The 21,224-nt window shown below is 40.0% G+C and overlaps 1 protein-coding gene across 1 annotated transcript in view; it reads right to left on the bottom strand.

The window, feature by feature from the left end:
* Nucleotides 1–21,224, bottom strand: part of MLLT3 (MLLT3 super elongation complex subunit) — a 250,096-nt gene that overhangs the window by 69,482 nt on the left and 159,390 nt on the right. The window lies entirely within an intron of this gene.

Raw genomic sequence — 21,224 nt, 5'->3', positions numbered from 1 at the left:
GCTAAGTGCTGAAAACACAAACAGACTGACCAATGGGGGGAAACTTTCTCTGAGAGACTTACAATTGCAGGAAAACCAGTGTCTGACAGGAGAGCTTACTGGGGAAAGTGTAGACAACTCAATAAAAATGTTGGACAGGAGTTCCAACACAGGAAAAAAAAAATGTAAGTTAAATTCTTAGCTCATACCTTCCATGAGATGAGTTCTAGATGTTTTAAAGTATTTCAGTATTAGACAAAAATCCTACTTGGAAAAGAACAGGCAATCTATATGTTGAACAAATACATATTTACATAAGATTCTAATAGCAGAAGAAAAAGAGCTCAATTTTATGGTGTTTATTGTAGTTCTGATAGAAATTAAGAGAAATGTAGATGCTTGGTTTTAACACTGCAGAAGGGACTGGGGAGATGGCTCAATAGTTAAGAGCATTTACTGCTTTTGCAAAGGGATTAAGTTTGACTCCCAGCAGCCTGTAACTCTGGCTTCAGAGATCTGCCACCCTCTTCTGGCCTCTGCAGACACTAGCAGTCACGTGCACAGGCCCATACTCACACATGCACATGTTCAAGTAACCCTTTCAAAGTGTCACTCATCTGTATGGGACAGGAGGGACCGTTTGCTGAAAGCACCTGCTGCTCTTCCTGAGGACCCGAGCTGGATTTCCAGAAGTCATAAACACAGTTCATGGTTCTGCGACTCCAGCTCAGGATCCTGTGCTTTCTTTGGGCCTCCATAGCCAATGAACACACACACACACACACACACACACACACACACGCACACAGTCACATATGCAAGCAGAACACCTATATACATAAAAGATAAATAAACAAACATTTTAACAATTTACAGCAGAGCCAGTCATGGTGGCTTAGAGCTATGAGAACAACACTTGAGACTAAGCCAGAAGGCCCGCCATGACCTCTATAGACTTGGACCTTGTAACAAATATATATACACACATGGAATAACAGAAACCACTCAAGCTACATCTTCATCCGGAACCACCTTTAATCAAAGACACAAAAACTGGTCATCTATAATGTGCTGTTAGGTAATACGAAACACATTGCTGGATTTCTGTTTTGCCCTTTACAGCACCAGAGCTATTCCAGGCACCACATTTGCAGTGGACAGCAAACAGAACTGTCCTATCTAAAGAAAAAAGTCATTGGAAGGATAATACGCCGTGATACATTTGGTTTGTACAATCTAATAAAAAATCAGCTTCAAGCTGAGGAGATAGCTCAATTGGTAAAGTGATTTTGATGCAAGCAGGAGGCTCTGCGCATCCCCCAGAACACACATTTAAAATGTCAAGTGAATGCTTGTAATCCAAGCCCTGGGAGGTAGAGTCAGGTGGCTCTCTGGAGCTCACTGGCCGGACAGTATAGCTGAATCAGCAAGCCTTAGGTTCTCTGTCTCAAAAAAACAAGATAGTGAGTTTTTGATCGTGACATCCAACATTAAACTTAGTCTTCTGAATATATAGAACACATATCTGAACATATATGTGCCAACACATACACACACACACACACACACACACACACACACACACACACACACACACCTATACTTTTAAAGTACAATACACAGGCCCTATTCAATGAACATCACAACAAGAAAGAAAAGGCAAAGCCAAATATTTCATCCGTAAGCATGCTTAGCGTGAATTAGCTGAAATTGCTGCTTTAGATAAGTATGTTCATCTCTCACAGCGAAATAGTGACATCCATAGATCTCCTATAAATACATGTTTCTATTTTTGGAAATTTGATTCATGTCATGTCCACTATTACATTTTCTTTTCTCTTTTATTTGATTGCTGTTATTCTAGAGTCTGGAATAATGGCTGACCCCCTACTAGGGGCATAACAAGTATCTGTCTTTGAGTGACTCTGTAACTTATTGAGCATTTATATGTAATAGACTATGGGGGGATGTCACATCAGATAAGTCATCAGATAACCCATCCACACAGAGCTAGCACAATCCATTACATCAAAAGAAACAGTGAAGTCCTTATTTCTGAATGATTCAATTCCCAAAAGCTATTAGGTAGAGACTAACAAAGTAGACAAGGGCGGGAGGAAGGACAATGGGGAAAAGGGCTTCTGGGTAGTGGATTTCGGCTACTTATTCACTGGGACAATGGCTGAACATAGGACTAAAGCTAGAACTTGTGTAGCAATTAAGTAGGAAGTATAATAAACCTGATTAGAAATTAGATTAGAAATTAAAGCACTCCTAATAGTGAATGAAGGCCATTTGAATGTGAAAATAAATGTTTGTCCTAGTGGTTTGTATCTTACTGAAGAGATATCTACTCATAGTCATGACAGGATGAAAATAGTCTTTGAGTCTATGGACAATGAGCCAGAAGACATAAGAAGGGCACTTAAGCCAGATGCTAAGAAGGGCCCTCAATTCCAGTGAAATTCACTCCATTGGCCTTTTTCTCTGAGAACCATGAACATAATGAGCAGACCAGTAAGTGTGGCATACTCTTCTAACAGGAATAAAAAGATCCATTCACAGAGAAAGCAAGACTTCCTTGGGTAAATCAGACTTATCTGTGAAATCAAGGTTTTCTTCACATGAAAAGGCACGGTGCAGACAGCTTCTAAACAGAATGTCAAGTGAGCTTGTACTGTACCGCACACCAGCAAACACTCCTCAGATGGGATGCAGTCTTCACCCATCATCCAACTAGAAGGCACTCCTCTGCAGAAGAGGACTGTAGAATTGTAGTATAAATTCAAAGGTGTGTGTGATGACTTTTACTTGGCTTACTGGGGAAACTTGGCTCTACTTTGTAGGACTGGTTGTGGAAACAGAACAAAACTAAATTTTCACCTTGGCAATTTAGACAATAGATCAGTTTTACAAAATAGAAGGCACTATTGATTTTGTGCCTTTGGTCTCTTGGGGGCTCTTAGAACATTGGTGAGATGAGGGGTGGGTGGTTTCCCACTAAAAGGAGATGTCAAAGTTCCTCAGCCTTCACTCCTTAGAGCACCCCAATGTAGCATGAAGTATTGGGCAGGAATATTTCTTTCTAGGAAACTGAGCTTACTGTTTGAGAACTCTGGATGAAAAGTTACAACTCCCTGAAAACAGAACAAGGTGAGGGTTTGACACAAAGAAAAATAACTCAGTGTTCATTCACACCGAGAGTCTGCTGTTAAATTTTGCCCAAGGGAGGTACTCAAACATTTTTCAATGAAAGATACTTAGACTCCCTCAACCAGACAAGCTCTGTTTCTTCTGCAAAGAGAATCAAAGAACACTGAAGACATCCTACTCAGATGGTAAAAGGAATGAAGGATGGATGGTTCCCCGAAAACAAAAAGGGGCCAAACAACACTGAGAGTGGTCCTCCTCTCAAACATGTCAGACATTGAAGAAAGCAGTTTTATCCAGGGTACTTCAATCTAAGCTCGAAACAAAACAAAAAAACCAAAGTTAAACGAAACCCACAAAGAAATCTAACATTCTACCTGAAGCATGAAAGCACCGTGCACCTTCCAAGCCTCTCGGTCCTGTCCTGGGAATACCTCTGCCCCTCTTACTCCACATCTGCCTTTGGACCGTGTGTGTCAGGTAAAGTGTGACTATAACTATACAGAGACTGAGCTGTGGCAAAGCATCCAGAGGTCCGTTAGCACAGGCCATTTCAAAGGGCAGTTGATGCCAGGGAACGCTACCTTTAAAGTCAAGCAATACTCATCGCTCACTTTTTTTTATTATTGAAATATTCCCCCTATCATGTTTGTCTGTAGGGAATGAAAACAGTCCCCAGAAGGTAGGCTGACAGAGGCTCAAGGCCATGGGTGGGTAGACAAGTGCTTCAGAGAACTTTATGCAGACGACTGTGATTAATGCGGACACTCAAAACTGGTCAACCTATAGACATAACTGCTTGTAGGATGCTCAGCCACAAATCACATCTCACCTCCACGTCAGAAGAGGATGACAAGACTGTAAGACTCAGGACTGGAAGGCAGCATAAAACAGTGTATTCTGGATAAGATAGGGTTCTGCACTCACTAACTTATAGCAACTGATTACCCGCACAAGACTCACACAGGATCAAGCTAGTCAACATTGCATTGTGGAGTGGGAAGGGGTTATGGGTCCCCAGCTCCAGCTAAGGAGCTATTGATGTTCAAGGGCTTGTAGAGGACACAGAGTCTATGTTCTTTAAGGATGTGGCCACTGCATGCCCTTACACCCATGAATAATAAATATATGGGTAGCAAAACTGTTTTTTTTTTTTTTAATGACACAAAGTTGCTACAGGGTGGCATTAAGAAGAGCTAGAGGGGAGTATGATGACCACAGTGTACTGTACATATGAAAAATGTTGGAAGAAAGTTGTCCTTTTTTCTACCCAAACTGCATTTTCAGAACCAAAAGAAACATAGTGTCCCAGAGCACACACAGAGGTGAGAGTGTAAAAGAAGTAAAGAGAACAAAGGCTTCCACTGACAGGTGAATCACCTGATCTGACCATTTATCCCTAGGGACTCACATAAGACTGTTCTATTGGCCAGTGGCCCTGGGGAATTGCTTTAACTATTTTATGCATTTCTTTTTTTTTTAAACGACTTTATTTTGCAAAACAAAGATAAATGTACAGATTTTAAACATTTTTTGCTTAAAATTTTACATTTTTGTCAGTACTGTTTTTTCAGACATTAAAATAAATTTTACATAAAACCATGTGAATATATTTTTTAGTCAGTACTTGATTTTTTTCAAGGGCTTGACAGTATGCATTGAAAACCTAATAGTTACAATAAGCGTAAAGTATAATGCAAAACAAAACGCAACATGGAAATAGTCAAAGTCTTCTTGTTTTGTGAATATATGTATAGTTTTTGTTTTCTTTATTTCTTGGACTTCATACAGTCTGTGAGTTGTTTCTGGGGGAGTGCAAGCCTCTGGGGTTAGCATCCCAATATCAGAGACTGCATATTATGTCTGTTCTTTTGTGACTGGGTTATCTCACTCAGGATGATCTTCTCTAGATGCAGCCATTTTCTTAAGAATTTGGTTAAGTCATTGTTTCTGGTGGCGGAGTAGTATTCCATTGTGTATATGTACCACAATTTTTGTATCCATTCGTCTTCTGAAGGACATCTGGGTTCCTTCCAGCTTCTGGCTATTATAAATAGAGCCGCTATGAACATTGTGGTGCATATATCTTTGTTGTGTATTAAAATGTCTCTGGGGTATATGCCCAGAAGTGGAATAGCTGGGTCTTCAGGTAGTACTATATCCAATTTTCTGAGGTATCGCCAGACAGATTTCCAGAGTGGTTGTATTAGCTTGCAACCCCACCAACAGTGAAGAAGTGTTCCTATTTCTCCGCAGCCTCGCCAGCATCTGCTGTCATCTGAGTTTTGGATCTTGGCCAATCTGACTGGTGTGAGGTGGAATCTTAGGGTTGTTTTGATTTGCATTTCCCTGATGGCTAAGGATGTCGAGCACTTCCTCAGATGTTTCTCGGCCATTCGGTGTTCCTCAACTGAAAATGATTTGTTTAGCTCTGTACCCCATTTTTTAATAGGGTTATTTGATTCTCTGGTGTCTAGCTTTTTGAGTTCCTTGTACACCTTGGATATTAGGCCTCTATCTGATGTGGTGTTGGTAAAGATCTTTTCCCATTCTGTTGGTTGCCGTTTTGTTTTCTTGACGATGTCCTTAGCCTTACAGAAACTTTGCAATCTCATTAAGTCCCATTTGTTAATCTTTGACCTTAGAGCTTGAGCCATTGGTGTTTTGTTCAGGAAATTTTCTCCTGTGCCTATGTGTTCTAAGGTTTTCCCTACTTTCTCATCTAATAGTTTCAGTGTATCTGGTTTAATGTGGAGATCTTTAATCCACTTACACTTGAGCTTTGTACAAGGAGATAAGAACGGGTCTATTTTCATTCTTTTGCATGTTGAGTGCCAGTTGGACCAGCACCATTTGTTGAATAGGCTGTCCTTTTTCCATTGAATGTTTACTGCTCCTTTGTCAAAAATCAGGTGACCATATACGTGAGGGCTCATTTCTGGATCTTCTATTCTATTCCATTGATCCACCAGTACCATGCAGTTTTCAGCACAATTGCCTTGTAATATAGCTTGAGGTCAGGGATAGTGATTCCCGCAGATGTTTTTTTGTTGTTGAGGATGGATTTCTCTATTCTAGGTCTTTTGTTATTCCATATGAAATTGCACATTGATCTTTCCAATTCCAGGAAGAACTGGGTTGGAATTTTGATGGGGATTGCATTGAATCTGTAGATTGCTTTTGGTAGGATGGCCATTTTTAAGATGTTGATCTTTCCAATCCATGAGCATGGGAGATCTTTCCATTTTCTGAGATCCTCCTCAATTTCTTTCTTTAGAGGTTTGAAGTTCTTGTCATACAGGTCCTTCACTTGCTTAGTTAGAGTCACACCAAGGTATTTCATAGTTTTTGTAATGATTGTGAAGGGTACCTTTTCCCTAATTTCTTTCTCCACATGTTTGTCCTTTGAGTATAGGAAGGCTACTGATTTGTTTGACTTAATTTTGTATCCGGCCACTTTGCTGAACTTCTTTATCAGCTGTAGGAGTTCTCTGGTGGAATTTTTGGGGTCACTCAAGTACACTATCATGTCATCGGCAAAGAGTGATGTTTTTATCTCTTCCTTTCCCATTTGTATCCCCTTGATCTCCTTTTGCTGTCTAATTGCTCCAGCCAGGACTTCCAGTACTATGTTGAATAGGTAGGGGGAGAGTGGGCAGCCTTGTCGAGTCCCTGATTTAAGTGGGATTGCTTCAAGTTTCTCACCATTAAGTTTGATGTTGGCTGTTGGTTTGCTGTATGTTGCTTTTATTATGTTTAAATATGGGCCTTGGATTCCTGTTCTTTCCAGGACTTTTAACATGAAGGGGTGTTGGATTTTGTCGAATGCTTTCTCAGCGTCTAGTGAGATGACCATGTGATTTTGGTCTTTAAGTTTGTTTATATGGTGGATTACATTGATGGATTTCCTTATGTTAAACCATCCCTGCATCCCAGGGATGAAGCCTACTTGGTCATGATGAACGATGGTTTTGATGTGTTCTTGGATTCGGTTAGCAAGGATTTTGTTGAGTATTTTTGCATCAATGTTCATAAGTGAGATTGGTCTGAAGTTCTCTTTCCTTGTAGGGTCTTTGTGTGGTTTAGGTACGAGGGTTATTGTAGCCTCAAAAAATGAGTTGGGTAATATTCCATCTGATTCTATCTTTTGGAATAGTTTGGCGAATATTGGTGTTATATCCCCAATAAATGTCTGATAAAATTCTGCACTGAACCCGTCTGGACCTGGGCTTTTTTTGGTTGGGAGGCTTTTGATGACTTCTTCTATTTCTTTAGGTGTTATAGGGTTATTTAGATGGTTTACTTGGTCCTGGTTAAACTTTGAGACCTTGTATCTGTCTAGGAATTCGTCCATTTCCTCCAGATTTTCCAATTTTGTGGAGTATAAGTTTTTGTAGTAGGATCTGATGATTTCTTGAATTTCCTTAGTTTCAGTTGTTATGTCACCACTTTCCTTACTGATTTTGTTAATTTGGATACTCTCTCTTTGCCCTTTAGTTAGTCTGGCTAGGGGTTTATCAATCTTGTTGATTTTCTCAAAGAACCAACTCTTTGTTTTGTTGATTTTTTCAATGGTTCTTTTTGTTTCTATTTGGTCTATTTCTGCCCTAATTTTGATTATTTCTTGCCGTCTACTCTTTTTGGGTATATCTGCTTCCTTTTGTTCTAGGGCTTTTAGCTGTGCTGTCAGGTTGCTGATGTGAGCTCTCTCCAGTTTCTTTTTGGAAGCACTTAGGGCTATGAGTTTTCTTCTCAATACTGCTTTCATTGCATCCCATAGGTTTGGGTATGTTGTGTTATCGTTTTCGTTGAATTCTAGAAAGTCCTTAATTTCTTTCTTTATTTCTTCTTTGACCCTGCTATCCTTTAACAGAGCGTTGTTTAGTTTCCATGTGTATGTGGGCTTTTTGTTGTCTTTGTTGTTGTTAAAGACCAGCCGTAGACCATGGTGATCTGAGAGGATGCATGGGAGTATTTCAATCTTCTTATATCGATGAAGGCTCGTTCTGTGTCCAATTATGTGGTCAATTTTCGAGAAGGTGCCATGGGGTGGTGAGAAGAAGGTGTATTCTTTTACTTTAGGATAGTATGTTCTGTATATATCTATTAATTCTAGTTGGTTCAAAGTCTCTGCTAGTTTTGCAGTGTCCTTGTTCAGTTTCTGTTTCCCTGATCTGTCCATTGGTGAGAGTGGGGTATTAAAGTCTCCCACTATTATTGTGTGGGGTGAAATGTATTCTTTGAGCTTTAGTAGAGTTTCTTTTATGAATGTGGGTGATTTTTTATTTGGAGCATATATGTTAAGGATTGAGAGTTCCTCCTGACAGATTTCCCCGGTAATGAGTAAAAAGTGTCCTTCTTTTTCTTTTTTGATAACTTTTGGTTGGAAATTTACTTTATTCGATATTAGAATAGCCACTCCAGCTTGCTTCTTGGAGCTGTTTGCTTGGAAGTTTTTTTCCCACCCTTTTACTCTGAGATAGTGTCTGTCTCTGTCTCTGAGATGAGTTTCCTGTATGCAGCAAAAGGCTGGATTTTGTTTATGTATCCAGTCTAATAGTCTATGTCTCTTTATTGGGGAGTTGAGACCATTTATGTTAATAGATATCAAGGAATAATTGTTTCTGTTTCCTGCCATTTTTGCTTTTTTGGGTTGAGTTGTGTCTGTGATTTTTTTCTTCTTTTAGTTTTCTTGTTTAGGAGTTTTCTTGTTTTTACTAGGCTGTATTTTCCCTCCTTGTATTGGGTTTTCCACCTATAATTCGTTGTAGTGCTGGGTTTGTGGTCAGATATTGTGTGAATTTTGATTTGTCTTGAAATATCTTTGTCTCTCCATCGATGGTGATTGATAGTTTTGCTGGGTATAGCAGCTTGGGCTGGCACTTGTGCTCTCTTAAGGAGTGCATCATGTCTGTCCAGGCTCTTCTAGCTTTCATAGTCTCTGTTGAGAAATCGGGTGTGAGTCTGATTGGTCTGCCTTTATATGTTACCTGACCTTTTTCCCTTACTGCTTTTAGTATTCTTTCTTTACTTTGGGCACTTGATGTTTTTACTATTATGTGTCGGGAGGTATTTCTTTTCTGGTCCAACCTATTTGGAGTTCTGAAGGCTTCTTTTATGCTCATGGTCATCTCATTCTTGAGGGTAGGGAAGTTTTCTTCTATGATTTTGTTGAAGATATTTACTGTGCCTCTTAGTTGATACTCTTCTCCATCTTCTATTCCTATTATCCTTAGGTTCGGTCTTCTCATTGTGTCTTGTATTTCCTGGACATTTTGGGTTAGGAGCTTTTTGTTTTTTGCATCTTCTCTGGCTGTTTTGTCTATGTTTGCAATGTTGTCTTCTGCCCCCGAGATTCTCTCCTCGATCTCTTGTAATGTGTTGGAAATGCTTGCTTCTGTGACTCCTGATTTCTTTTTTTGGTGTTCTGACTCTAGGGTTATCTCTTTTAGCGCTTTCTTTATTGTGTCAATTTCTGTTTTAATTTCCCTCTTCCATTCCTTTATTTCTTTGGTTCTGTTTTCCTCTCGTTCTTTGAGTTCTTTAAGTGTTTTTCTTGTTTCTTCTTTAAAAGCTTTTGAATCTTTTTGCTTTTCCTCCCTTTCTTGTTTAAGTAACTCTATCAGCGTCTTGAGGCATGATTTCAGGTCTGTGTCTTCTTTTTCTGGAGTGTTTGGAATTCCGATGTTTGCTACTATGGGAGAGCTGGGTTCTGGTGTTGCTAGATTGTCTTGGTTTCCTTGGGATATACTCTTTCTCTTTCCTCTTGCCATTTTGTTGTCAGTGATATGTTCTTGCCTTTCCCTTGTATCTGGTCTGTGTCCCTGGTACACTTTCCGTGTGCACTCCGCAGAGATCTCTCTACTCTCCGGCAGCCCAGGTTCTGGGTGGCAGCTGGGCCAGGCTCCGCTCTGCGTCCTGAAGTCGCCTCCGGGTGGAAACAGACGTTCCTAAGATCTGTTCCTGGTCACAGATGCTCAGCCTCTCCGAGCCACCTTTCCGGCTGGCAGGTGGGCCAGGCTCCGCTCTGTGTCTTGAAGTCGTCTCCGGGTGGGAACAGAAGTTCCTAAGATCTGTTCCCGGTCACTGGATCGGGGAGGACAGGGCAGGTCAGGGCAGGGGGTGCCCTTTCCATGTGCACTCCGCAGAGATCCCTCTGCTCCCCAGCAGCCTAGGTCTCCCACTCACCAGTTGCTCAGCCTGTACGAGCCGCCTTTCCGGCTGGCAGTTGGGCCAGGCTCCTTTATGCATTTCTAAAAGAAAGGGAACGTTACACAGTGATGTATAAGGCCAAAGCAGTGAAGGTCAGAGAAGGAAAGCCTTGACCAGTTTTCCTTGGGTGACTGATCATCTCAGACTTGATACCTTACTGTACTCATCTGAGGTGAGCAGATTGGCTTATTGTGTGAAAGCATCTATTCTGCTGAAAGTCTTTACTCCCTCAAAGCTAGGAAAATGAGCACTGACTCACGAGTCCAAGATCTTATCCTTTTCTTGTACATCAGCTCGACCCATCCTCACAGTGACTACTCCCTAACAGATGTTGCAATCTTTTTGTGTCAACTGTGGTGAACAGACTGAAAGAAACTAGTAATTCATCTAAACAGCAAACACTGGAGGGGTCTGTTCTGAGTCTGTCGCTTTGTGCATTCACTGAATCAGCAGAAATGATGATAGGTGTCCAGGAAACCAAAAGAGAGCGACTGTGCATGTCAACGATTCCTGTGGGCTTTATTGCCTGTCGCAAGCACTCCACCCAGCATGTCTGAGACTTTACTTCCTGTGCTGGTTTCAGGACAGAGGTACATACACCTTTGACCTGAATGTATTTTCACTTAAGGAAACATAAATCAGAACAAAGATAGAATTATAGCTCCTTTGTAATTAAATAAAAGAGAACTGAAGGTAAACAGAGAGTGTGTATATAAACCACATGGAGCTCGTGAAAAGAACAAAGAGGAAGCAGCCGAAGAGTTCAGCTATGATGTTCCCAGGGAAGACTGGAAAACGAATAAGTGCTCAGGAGACCTGGCCCTGGCTGTGGAATAAAGAACATAAACCAAACTTTCCTTATCAAGTGTTAAGGAAACCTGGGAAGAAAAAGCCCAGAAAAGGCATAAGGAAAACAATTCAGCAAGAATAGGCCTGGGCCCAGGGTCCCAGCCTTCAGCCCTCAGTCCCTCAGACCCCAGGCCCCAACCCCAGGCCCCAGCAACAGCCCCAGAACCTCTGAGATGCTGCATCTTAGCCTAGAAATGCATCAATAGTGACCTGAAAGGTTCAGTAACATTCACCTTGCTTACATATTCTGCGTTTAAAATATCAAAGGGGAAAATACCACTGTGCTTAATCTTAGTATAAATAAATAAATAAATAAATAAATAAATAAATAAATAAATAAATAAATAGCAGGGTGTAGTGGAATATGCCTTTATTCTCTACAATCAGAGACAAGGAGATCTCTATAAATTTGAGGCCAGTGTGGAATACACAGCAAGCTTCAGGACAGTCAGGGCTACATTGAGACCCAGTCATAATTAACAAACAAAATTTTTAAAAATCGCAATTTGTTTTATATGACATTGTCTATAGCAAACGATACTTTACTTAATGTCTTCCAGTTTGGGGGCTTTAATATTTCAAAGAGTAAGTCTGGTTTCAGACCCTCTGCCATTTGAAACCCCGAGCTGCCACAATGATCCTACACTTACACCAGACCTTTCTGAATACCTCTGAGTGTAGGAAGGAGCTTCTCCACACTAAACATCAGGAAGCAGATGGTGGGGTTGCAAGCTAATACAACCACTCTGGAAATCTGTCTGGCGATACCTCAGAAAATTGGATATAGTACTACCTGAAGACCCAGCTATTCCACTTCTGGGCATATACCCCAGAGACACTTTAATACACAACAAAGATATATGCACCACAATGTTCATAGCGGCTCTATTTATAATAGCCAGAAGCTGGAAGGAACCCAGATATCCTTCAGAAGACGAATGGATACAAAAATTGTGGTACATATACACAATGGAATACTACTCAGCCACCAGAAACAATGACTTAACCAAATTCTTAAGAAAATGGCTGCATCTAGAGAAGATCATCCTGAGTGAGATAACCCAGTCACAAAAGAACAGACATAATATGCAGTCACTGATAGTGGGATGCTAACCCCAGAGGCTTGCACTCCCCCAGAAACAACTCTCAGACTGTATGAAGTCTAAGAAATAAAGAAAACAAAAACTATACATATATTCACAAAACAAGAAGACTTTGACTATTTCCATGTTGCGTTTTGTTTTGCATGTACTTTACGCTTATTGCAACTAGTACGTTTTCAATGCATACTGTCAAGCCCTTGAAAAAAATCAAGTACTGACTAAAAAACATATTCACATGGTTTTATGTAAAATTTATTTTAATGTCTGAAAAAACAGTACTGACAAAAATGTATAATTTTAAGCAAAAAATGTTTAAAATCTTTAAAAAAAATAATAAGCTGTTAGTCTTTTGTGTAGATGGAAATATCTCAAGAAACACTTCTTGTTATGATTAATAATTTGAGTCTTATTTGTAACAGATAAGAGACCAATGTATTTTCCATGTATTTTCATGTTAAAAAAAAATAAATCTTGTTTTGAAGACAAAAAAAAAAAAAAAAAAAAAAAAAGAAAGCAGACGAAGACTCTGAAGGCATGACTATTCAAAGCTAGGAGTGGTTGTGACGGCGGTGGCAGTGATGGCGGTGATGGGATGTGGGCAAGAGGTCAATATCAGGTGACTTCCTCCATCAGCGCACCTTAGTTTCTGAAACAGAGTTTCTGACAGAACCGGGAACTCATGAGTTTAGCTAGAATGACGATGGCCAGTGACGTTCACGGATCCTCCTACCTCCACCTCCACGCTGCTGGGGTTACACGCACATGCGCACTCTGCCATCTATCTCCCTGGCCCTGAGGAAAACCTTACCTAATATTTTACAGGTGATTCACATCAAATTTTTCTCAACAAACCCACCTTTTCCCGCAGAATCTTAATCGTACTGTTTTTGTTTGCTGAGCTGTCTCTGCACGAGGTGGGGCTACTTGAGGGTCTGCTGTGATCATGCAGCGATGTCATGGTTCTTGGGCTGGTTTTGTAGAGTGGAGATAGTGGGAATAGCTGTGTTTCATTTGCCAAAGATACTACGAACACCACAGGGAGGTGGACATGCGTCTGTTTTCATTATTAGTGTCCCTATCCTGAGTTAGCAAGAGCTGAGGTTCCTAAGAGCAGTTACATTTTTGATAGACCTTCACTTGACTCATACTCTACCAGCCCAGTTGGTTCTGTGGACTGGACTTCTTTACACCATGTAGTCTCTCTATTAAGCAATATCTGATACATCATCATTCCATAACACCAAGGACCATCAAGTACCTTACAGTAAGAGAAAAGGCCGAAATGACACTAACAGAGATAAATTAATTTTAAAAAATACGCACTACAGTGACCTATATTAAAATTTAAACCTTCCCAAACAGCTAGTCTTAGCTTATTAATCATCAAACATCCATAGGTACACATAAAACACCGATGACTGGTTTGAGATGCAGAAGCTAGACATTTGGATAAGAGCATCGCTGCAAGCCAGAGATTTCGAACTCTGGTCACATACAAGAACTACATAATGATTCAGAATTAGTGATCATACTTCTTGTTGTCAGAACCAATATGATAAAAATCTCAAGTTCGTACAAAACCAATTCCCTTATTCTTAATATTGCTATCATCACACTCCTAAATCAATAATTTTAATTTTAGGAAGTAGAATCAAGGGGGAAAGGTACAAGATGTATTTCTAATCAGCTCTGCTACAAGGTTAAACCAACCTCTAAAACTGTAAGGTATGTGTGTGTGTGTGTGTGTGTGTGTGTGTGTGTGTGTGTGCATACACACACATAGATGTGTATTTTAAGTATAGAGCCACATAGTTTAAACATCCTATGAGATCTCTCTCTCTCTCTCTCTCTCTCTCTCTCTCTCTCTCTCTCTCTCTCACACACACACACACACACACACACACACACCCCAGTGCAGAATGCTGACCAGGGCTACAGTCATAAGCAAGCAAAGCAGTTTATTTTCTTCTCTTTTCCAGCTCCAGAAAAGACACATTCTCTAAAATTAGTGCATATTTATTTTAAAACTGAGGGAAAGTCAAATTAATTCTTTTTTAATTTTTATTTCATTATTACTATTTTAAGTCAGGGTCTTACTGTGTATTTTGTCTTAGCTCAGTCTTGAAGTGCTCCTACCCAGGTCTCCTGAGAGCCAGGATTACAGACATGCCCTCATGTACTTCCAGAAGCTAAAGTAAGGACTTTGCAGAAGAACAAGACCATTATGTTAAATATTTTCCTTGGTAAACTTTTTATTTCCCCCTTTCTCAGCTAACAAAAACCATGACTTAACCCCCCAAATGAAGGAGATCATTTCAATAAATAAAAAGTTGTTTGCTGGCTGTTTGACTATATAACACACTGTGTTTAATATTCTTGAGTGGGAAGTAAGGATACTATGATTATTTTTATACTTATACCAACCTAAAGCCCAAGGCAAATTAGCAGCAGATTCAAGAACTAAATTTGTGCCTTTGGATATTGGTTAAAATATTCTATCACCCCATGTCTGTGTCCTCCATGGTAATAAAGATTATTATATTACATGAAGTATCATCTATCCCCTTTCCCGGAAATAAACCAGAAATGTTTATTTCAAGGATCTCAGAAGTTTACTTATTTAAACTGTGACCTTCTGATCCCGACCACTGTTGGGTTTCTTTGGAAGTCATGAGATGGAATCATCAGAGAGCAAGGTCCTCTCCTGTGCTCTCACCAACTATTACAAAGTATTAACAACAACAAAATGTCTGCTGAGAACAATCTCAGCATTGAGCTGTTCTCCCTTATTCCCGCGGGAACAAGGGGGTGAGACCCAGTCATGTGAGAAGCTGTGGTACACACTGAGTTAATCAATGAGAGGGAAATTGAAGCAATCACTTCAGTTTTAGTATTTCTGTATTTTAAATTTTTCCTGTATTTTAATTTTAAGAAAATCCTCTGAAGTTCACATTAGCTAATTGTTTTTTTTTTTTTTTTTTTTTTTTTTTTTTTTTTTTTTTTTTTTTTCCTCTTCTGGACACAGTTTTTCCTTTTTTAGCTTCTTGTATTCCAGGGCATGGGAAGAGAGCAGGCAGGAGTGGTGTGTTCTCCCACATACATCAGAAGCCTTTGCAGACCTTCCAGGCCCAAATTGAGGCTACAACACTAGGAGTGTCCTACATCCTGATGGGAAGTCTGACCAAAGAACTGAGAAACACCATCCAAAACCACAAACTGCATCTACAAAAGTGCCCATCACACACCATGAAAACACCCTGCCTCCATTTCTTTTCCCTGAGTACTTGGTTGAATATCTAAACTCTGAAGTTCATGAACAGTCTTGATTCTATTTAAATTCCCTCCTCATTTAAAAGGAAGGCACAAAGGCAAGGGGATGGTTCTCTGGGACATTTGTCCTCTAATGTGTGTGTGTGTGTGTGTGTGTGTATGTGTGTGTGTATATGTGTGTGTGTGTGTGTGTGTGTGTGTGTATGTGTGTGTGTATGTGTGTGTGTGTGTGTGTGTGTGTGTGTGTATTTCCAGACATCTGGAACTAACAGTCAATCAATTTGTGTGATATAGAGAAGATACTAAGCCATAAAAGCACTAAATATGCTGAATGACATGTGTAACTCTCTTTTAATGACCATGCTTTGGAGAACTCAGGAGATCTGTGTTACAGCAGGAATTATGGCTCCCACACTGATCTCCTACTATAAATAGGTACCACTTCATGATTTGATTCAGAGTTGGGAAAGGGGCAGCCAACATAGAAATGGAGGGGGAAAAAACTCATATGAGAAAATTAACTTTTGCAAAAACTACCAAGTGAAGGAGGCCACCTGTCTAATCTTAAATATATATAAATAAATCCCTCTTTATCAGTGCCAGTGAACAACTGCTCCATTCTTTTATCCTCTGAGGTAGACAGTCACAGGATGCTATATATTAGAAAATTACCAACACAGCCACACTTGTTCCAAAACAAATATACAAAGTCCAATGAGGCTGTCCAGACAGCTACTGAAATATCTTCTCTGTGTTAGTTTCTTGAGTCACTTTAGTGCGCGGGAGCCAGCCATTCATCTCTGGACATGGTGGGGATGACTTTGCCACAGAAGCCACTTATATTTTTAGAAGCCGAAGTCCTGACAAATCAATTCCTAAGAACATAATTTGTTACAAATTGAAGAAAGCCTGAAAGCACAGACCTTGGTTAAAAAGGCTTCCATATCTTCTTGTAGCTTTTCCAAATTTAAGTATGTGGGAAAGAATACCCATAAATTTAAGTCAAAACTGAAACGCTTAGAATATTCCAATTTAAAACACATTAAAATGTGGCCTCTGCAAGGAAATGAAAATGGCTTTTTAAGCATCTGAAAAGTTGTTCATCGTCACTCACAAGAGCAATGTGAGTTAAAAATGTGATACTATTTCCACCCGCCCTAGGGGGGGGGGTAATAAATCACAATGCAGAAATGCCTGTAGAAACCCTGAGTAGTCACACAGGCCGCTGCTGCAAGCACCAAGAAGCAGAGCCTCTCCTGCTAGAGATCTGTACATGTCCATCAAAATTTAAATTCCCCTTTGTGCTTTGAATCTACAACAGTGTTCCTAGGGATTTATCCAACTAGCATAGAAATTTTCCTTTGTCACCAAGAACTGGGACATCTGCTTTAGTATTATTGGTCACCGCAAGCAGGTTCATTCACTGTGTGTCATTTTATACAGGGTTATTTGTTTACTTATTCAAAAAAATTATAGCCAGGATGGGAGGAGAGATGTGATTTTTGTGGCTGAGACGTCAGGAGTTCCTGACACCCTAACAAAGAGAATACGGCATGGCCTTACCTAAGCTAAGGCCAGACCTGCGGTCACATCATCACTCAGATGGCTTGACAGAGCTGCCTGAGGGAAAAGTTCTGTATCACAGATCCCTTGGCCCTTTAACAAGCAAAGCCTTTGTTGGAAGTCCACTTTATGATAACAGTGCTTCAGAAATATTCTAACTTGTTTATTTCATAAACCCAGACCATATAGAAATGTAACTGTCACTCTGAGAACCAGGTCTGCGTTAGGCTGCAGACGTGACACAGCCTGGAAGCATGACCCTATGTCTTCTCAAACAACTCTTGCCAAATGGGTGCCTGAGATGCTCTATTGAAACAGGTGGTGTCTGAACGGAATTGGATTTCTGCCTGTAGAAACCCTGGCTTTAACAACTGCTGTGGTTAGTTTTAATGCTTCAACCCTCAAAGTGAACGGCTTGCCAGTGATTCAAAAATAGCCTGAACAACGTGTTTAGAGTTTGCACTGTTTAGTTGACAGAGGGAAGGAGAGTGGGAGAGAAGGAGGCTAGCACCCAACCACTGGCCTCTAAAGGATGACATAATGCTTGGTTTCCAGGCCAAAGAATAGATAGACTGGGAAATAAACTTATTTCTAAGATGCCTGACCACTTTTAGGGTGTTTGTCATGCCAACACAAGGATGCAACCACCTTGCTGGATAGGACACATGTGATCTCCTATAAGTGGAAACAGCTTAAAGAAGGCTTTAATCTGAGAAAAATTGCGAACTCAGAATAATAGTAAGAGTCACTAATTTTTCTAAAGACTCAAATCTTTTTAAACTGATATTCTCTTTTTTATGATATTCTAAATAAATCTGAAATTAAATTTTAAGCAAAAAAAAAAAAAAATACAAACAGAAGACTATAAATTCCTTGAGGAAAAGAACAGCACAGACCAACCTCACACACACAACCAACATACGCTCATCACTGCTCTACAGTGCCATCCGCACACCAACACACACTCATCACTGCTCTACAGTGCCATCTGCACACCAGCACACACTCTGCAGTATGCTCACCACACCCCAGTACTAAGTAGCTTACAAAAATAACAGCCCTTTCCTACAAAATGCTTAAGTGTTTAGTATAAAAGTGATCTGCAGCTGCTTATCTTCCAAGGATATATACTCATGAGGAAAAAACCGCAACCCTGGGGTCTCCAGTACTGCTCAACATGGTTCCACATCCCCTACACATCCATCCCATAACAGAAAAACTGGGGTCTCAAAAGTGGGTTAGAGGATAACAGAAATAAGGCTTTCATCTGAATTCATATTTGGACTGAATACAAAGCTGTGCCACCACCTCTTCAGAAAGGACAGCTTCAGGCATGTGACACTCAATGCCTATGCTATGGGAGCCCCGGAGAAAACCTAATCTGCTTTTCAACCCAGGGTTTGACACTGACAGACCACAAACCTTAGCACATTACTTTTCAGTATTTAAAAGAAGAAAAGTGAATCAAAACTCATCTCTCACCATCACAAATCCTTTAATCCCAGCATTCTGAGCAACACAATCCCAGGACTGATTCAAAAGTGATCACCAGTTCCTTTTTACAGGAAGAACCAGAAATACTGCACTGGAACAGGAAAGTATAGCTCCATGGTAGGGTAGAAGGTCTCCTGGTCTCTGCATAAAATTCAAAGATTTATTGAGCACCACCCTTTCCTTGCCAATCAAAAAGACCTCAAAATAAAGGAATTTCCTCCCTTAATATATTCCTAAATATAAATTAAAATGAAATAATAATAAAATGCACTGTAACTCAAGTCTTGGCAGGAACTATGTCTAAACCAAAGTTCTGCTTGCTCATTAAACGGCTCATTTAGAGCAAATTATTTTCCAGGTCCCAGTTTCAAAACACCAACAGTATTTCCATCGTCTCAGAAGGTGATGCCTAAATCCAAATGCAGTTTTACTCTTTTAAGGCAAAGATACTTTTAACATTAAGGGGTGAAATTCAATGGAGTAACACAAGGTATCTTTCCTTCCAGCAAACTGTACATAAAGATTTCTTTAGAAAGTTTAGAAAATAGTTATTACATTGAAAAAAAGAAATCTACTCCTGAGAGGAAAATTTAACACAGAGCTGTAGGTCTGAAGATGATTATTATTCAGAAAACAATCTGCAAGTTTTCAAGAACCTTCTGGCAAAAAATTCCCTGGAACCACTTTCTTCTGAGAGCTGGAAAACATTTTCTAAGAGGCTTCCAGCTCTAACAGCAACCTTTCTGATCTCCAGAAAAGCTAAGAGCACTGTGTACTTTTGGCATTAAAGAATAAAAGAGAAAGAGAAACAGAGCCAGACAAGGATCTCTTCCCACCTTCTCAAACTGCGGGTGGCGAGCCACACAGGGTCAGGCAGCTCGAAGTGCAGGACATGCACATTTGGCGTCTATAAAAAAGTTTTTAGAACTGCGGAGGGAGCACAGCTGAGATTGCTGAGCTCGTACAAAGATGGGTCCAGAACCCCGGTAACTATATACAAACCTAGGCTAGTAAGGTCAGTACTAGGGAATCAAGGCGTGAGGACCCCTGTGGCTTGCTGCCAGCTAGTCTAACAAAATCAGTGAGCCCAGCTTTATTAAAAGACCCAGCTCTCAAAAGAAAGGTAGAGAGGCTGCCAAGAGAACTCAGTGGCTAACACCACTTGTTCTAATGGAGGACCTGGGTTCGATTCCTAGCAACCATATTACAGTCATCATTCACTCCCATTCTAGGTGCTCCAATGTCCTCTTCTGACCTCTATGGGTACCAAGCACATACATGAAACAAAGGCACAGACATCGGTAAATCACTCATACAACATAAAATAAGTAACAGAGGTGTCTACTCATTAACCTCTATCCTTTACAAACACATACTCATACCCACATACAGTTTCTGACACACACATTTCGAACTTGTCAAGACACATTTGAAGCCTAATAGGAAAGTATCTACCACTGGTTTCAAAGGTTATTTGGAGAAACACAAAGAAGAAAGCTAGAGGTCAAAGGTCACTGGAGGTTAGTGGGAAATAAACACCAGTAGAACAAGCCGCCAAAACCCACAGGAGACTTTCCCAGGATGTGGCACTCCCTCACTGATGTAACCTTTGACAATCTGGGATTAAGGAGCCTGTGTTAAAACATTTTATGTAATATTTACCTTTCCCTATAGCCTTTATCATTAGCTTGATGTCTTCAAGTCCCATAATCTACAAACTTCAGTTACCTATCTAACAGCATAGCCAAGAGGGAAACTATCAATGGTGTTGGGATTTAAGACAAATCAGGTTATTGTTAAGGGTATAACCACAGGTAAGGAAGTAACTTCTGTACTACACTCTTTATAACTATTAAAACAGTTCAAAGGGTTATTTTAAAGACAACTTTCTTAATACATATATACCATTTCCCCATTTTCACATTTGGTTGAAGCCAAAATGCCAAAATGCAATGAAGTTTCAAATTTTAAGATGTTAATAAAAAACAAAAACAAGAAAACCTGTTCTGTCAGAAACATACACTTCCTTTTCTCTAATACCTATTTAACCCATCATCTACAAACACACTAGTACAGTGAAAATACTTCAGAGATTCAAATACACGTTTAGCTGTTCAGTGAAAAGGACAAAAAAAAAAAAAAAAAACAAAAACCCTGGTCAAACAGGACTCGGGGCTCAAAAGGAAATGAGTCCATATAATCCAAATTGGTTGTGTCCTTCCTAGCCTAATGGCAGAGTTCACCAGTGATTTAAATTGTACTCAGAATCAATGAGTTTGCAAATGCTTTATAAAAAAAAATGTAAAGTTCATGGATACAAAACTACTCAAAAACCTTCCAGATAAAGTAAATGTGGAGGATCTGAGGTAAAGAACTAAGTTCAAGCCTACATCATTCAAGTCGGAATTGAGTAAGAAAGTTCATCTGAGGAAGGGTTGACAGCCTGGGTGACACTGGTTTTAAAGGAGAGGTTGGTCCATTCATAATCTTTACCCGTACCACTAAACTGGCTGAAACACACATCTTCAGTGCTAGTGTCAGCAAGGAAGAAATTGTTTTCCAACTTACGAACCATCAGAATGAAATGTCACAGCTATCACCTTC

This window comes from Micromys minutus (assembly GCF_963924665.1).
Source record: "Micromys minutus genome assembly, chromosome: 9".
Taxonomy (NCBI): domain Eukaryota; kingdom Metazoa; phylum Chordata; class Mammalia; order Rodentia; family Muridae; genus Micromys; species Micromys minutus.
This window is presented reverse-complemented; position numbering and strand designations above follow the sequence as displayed.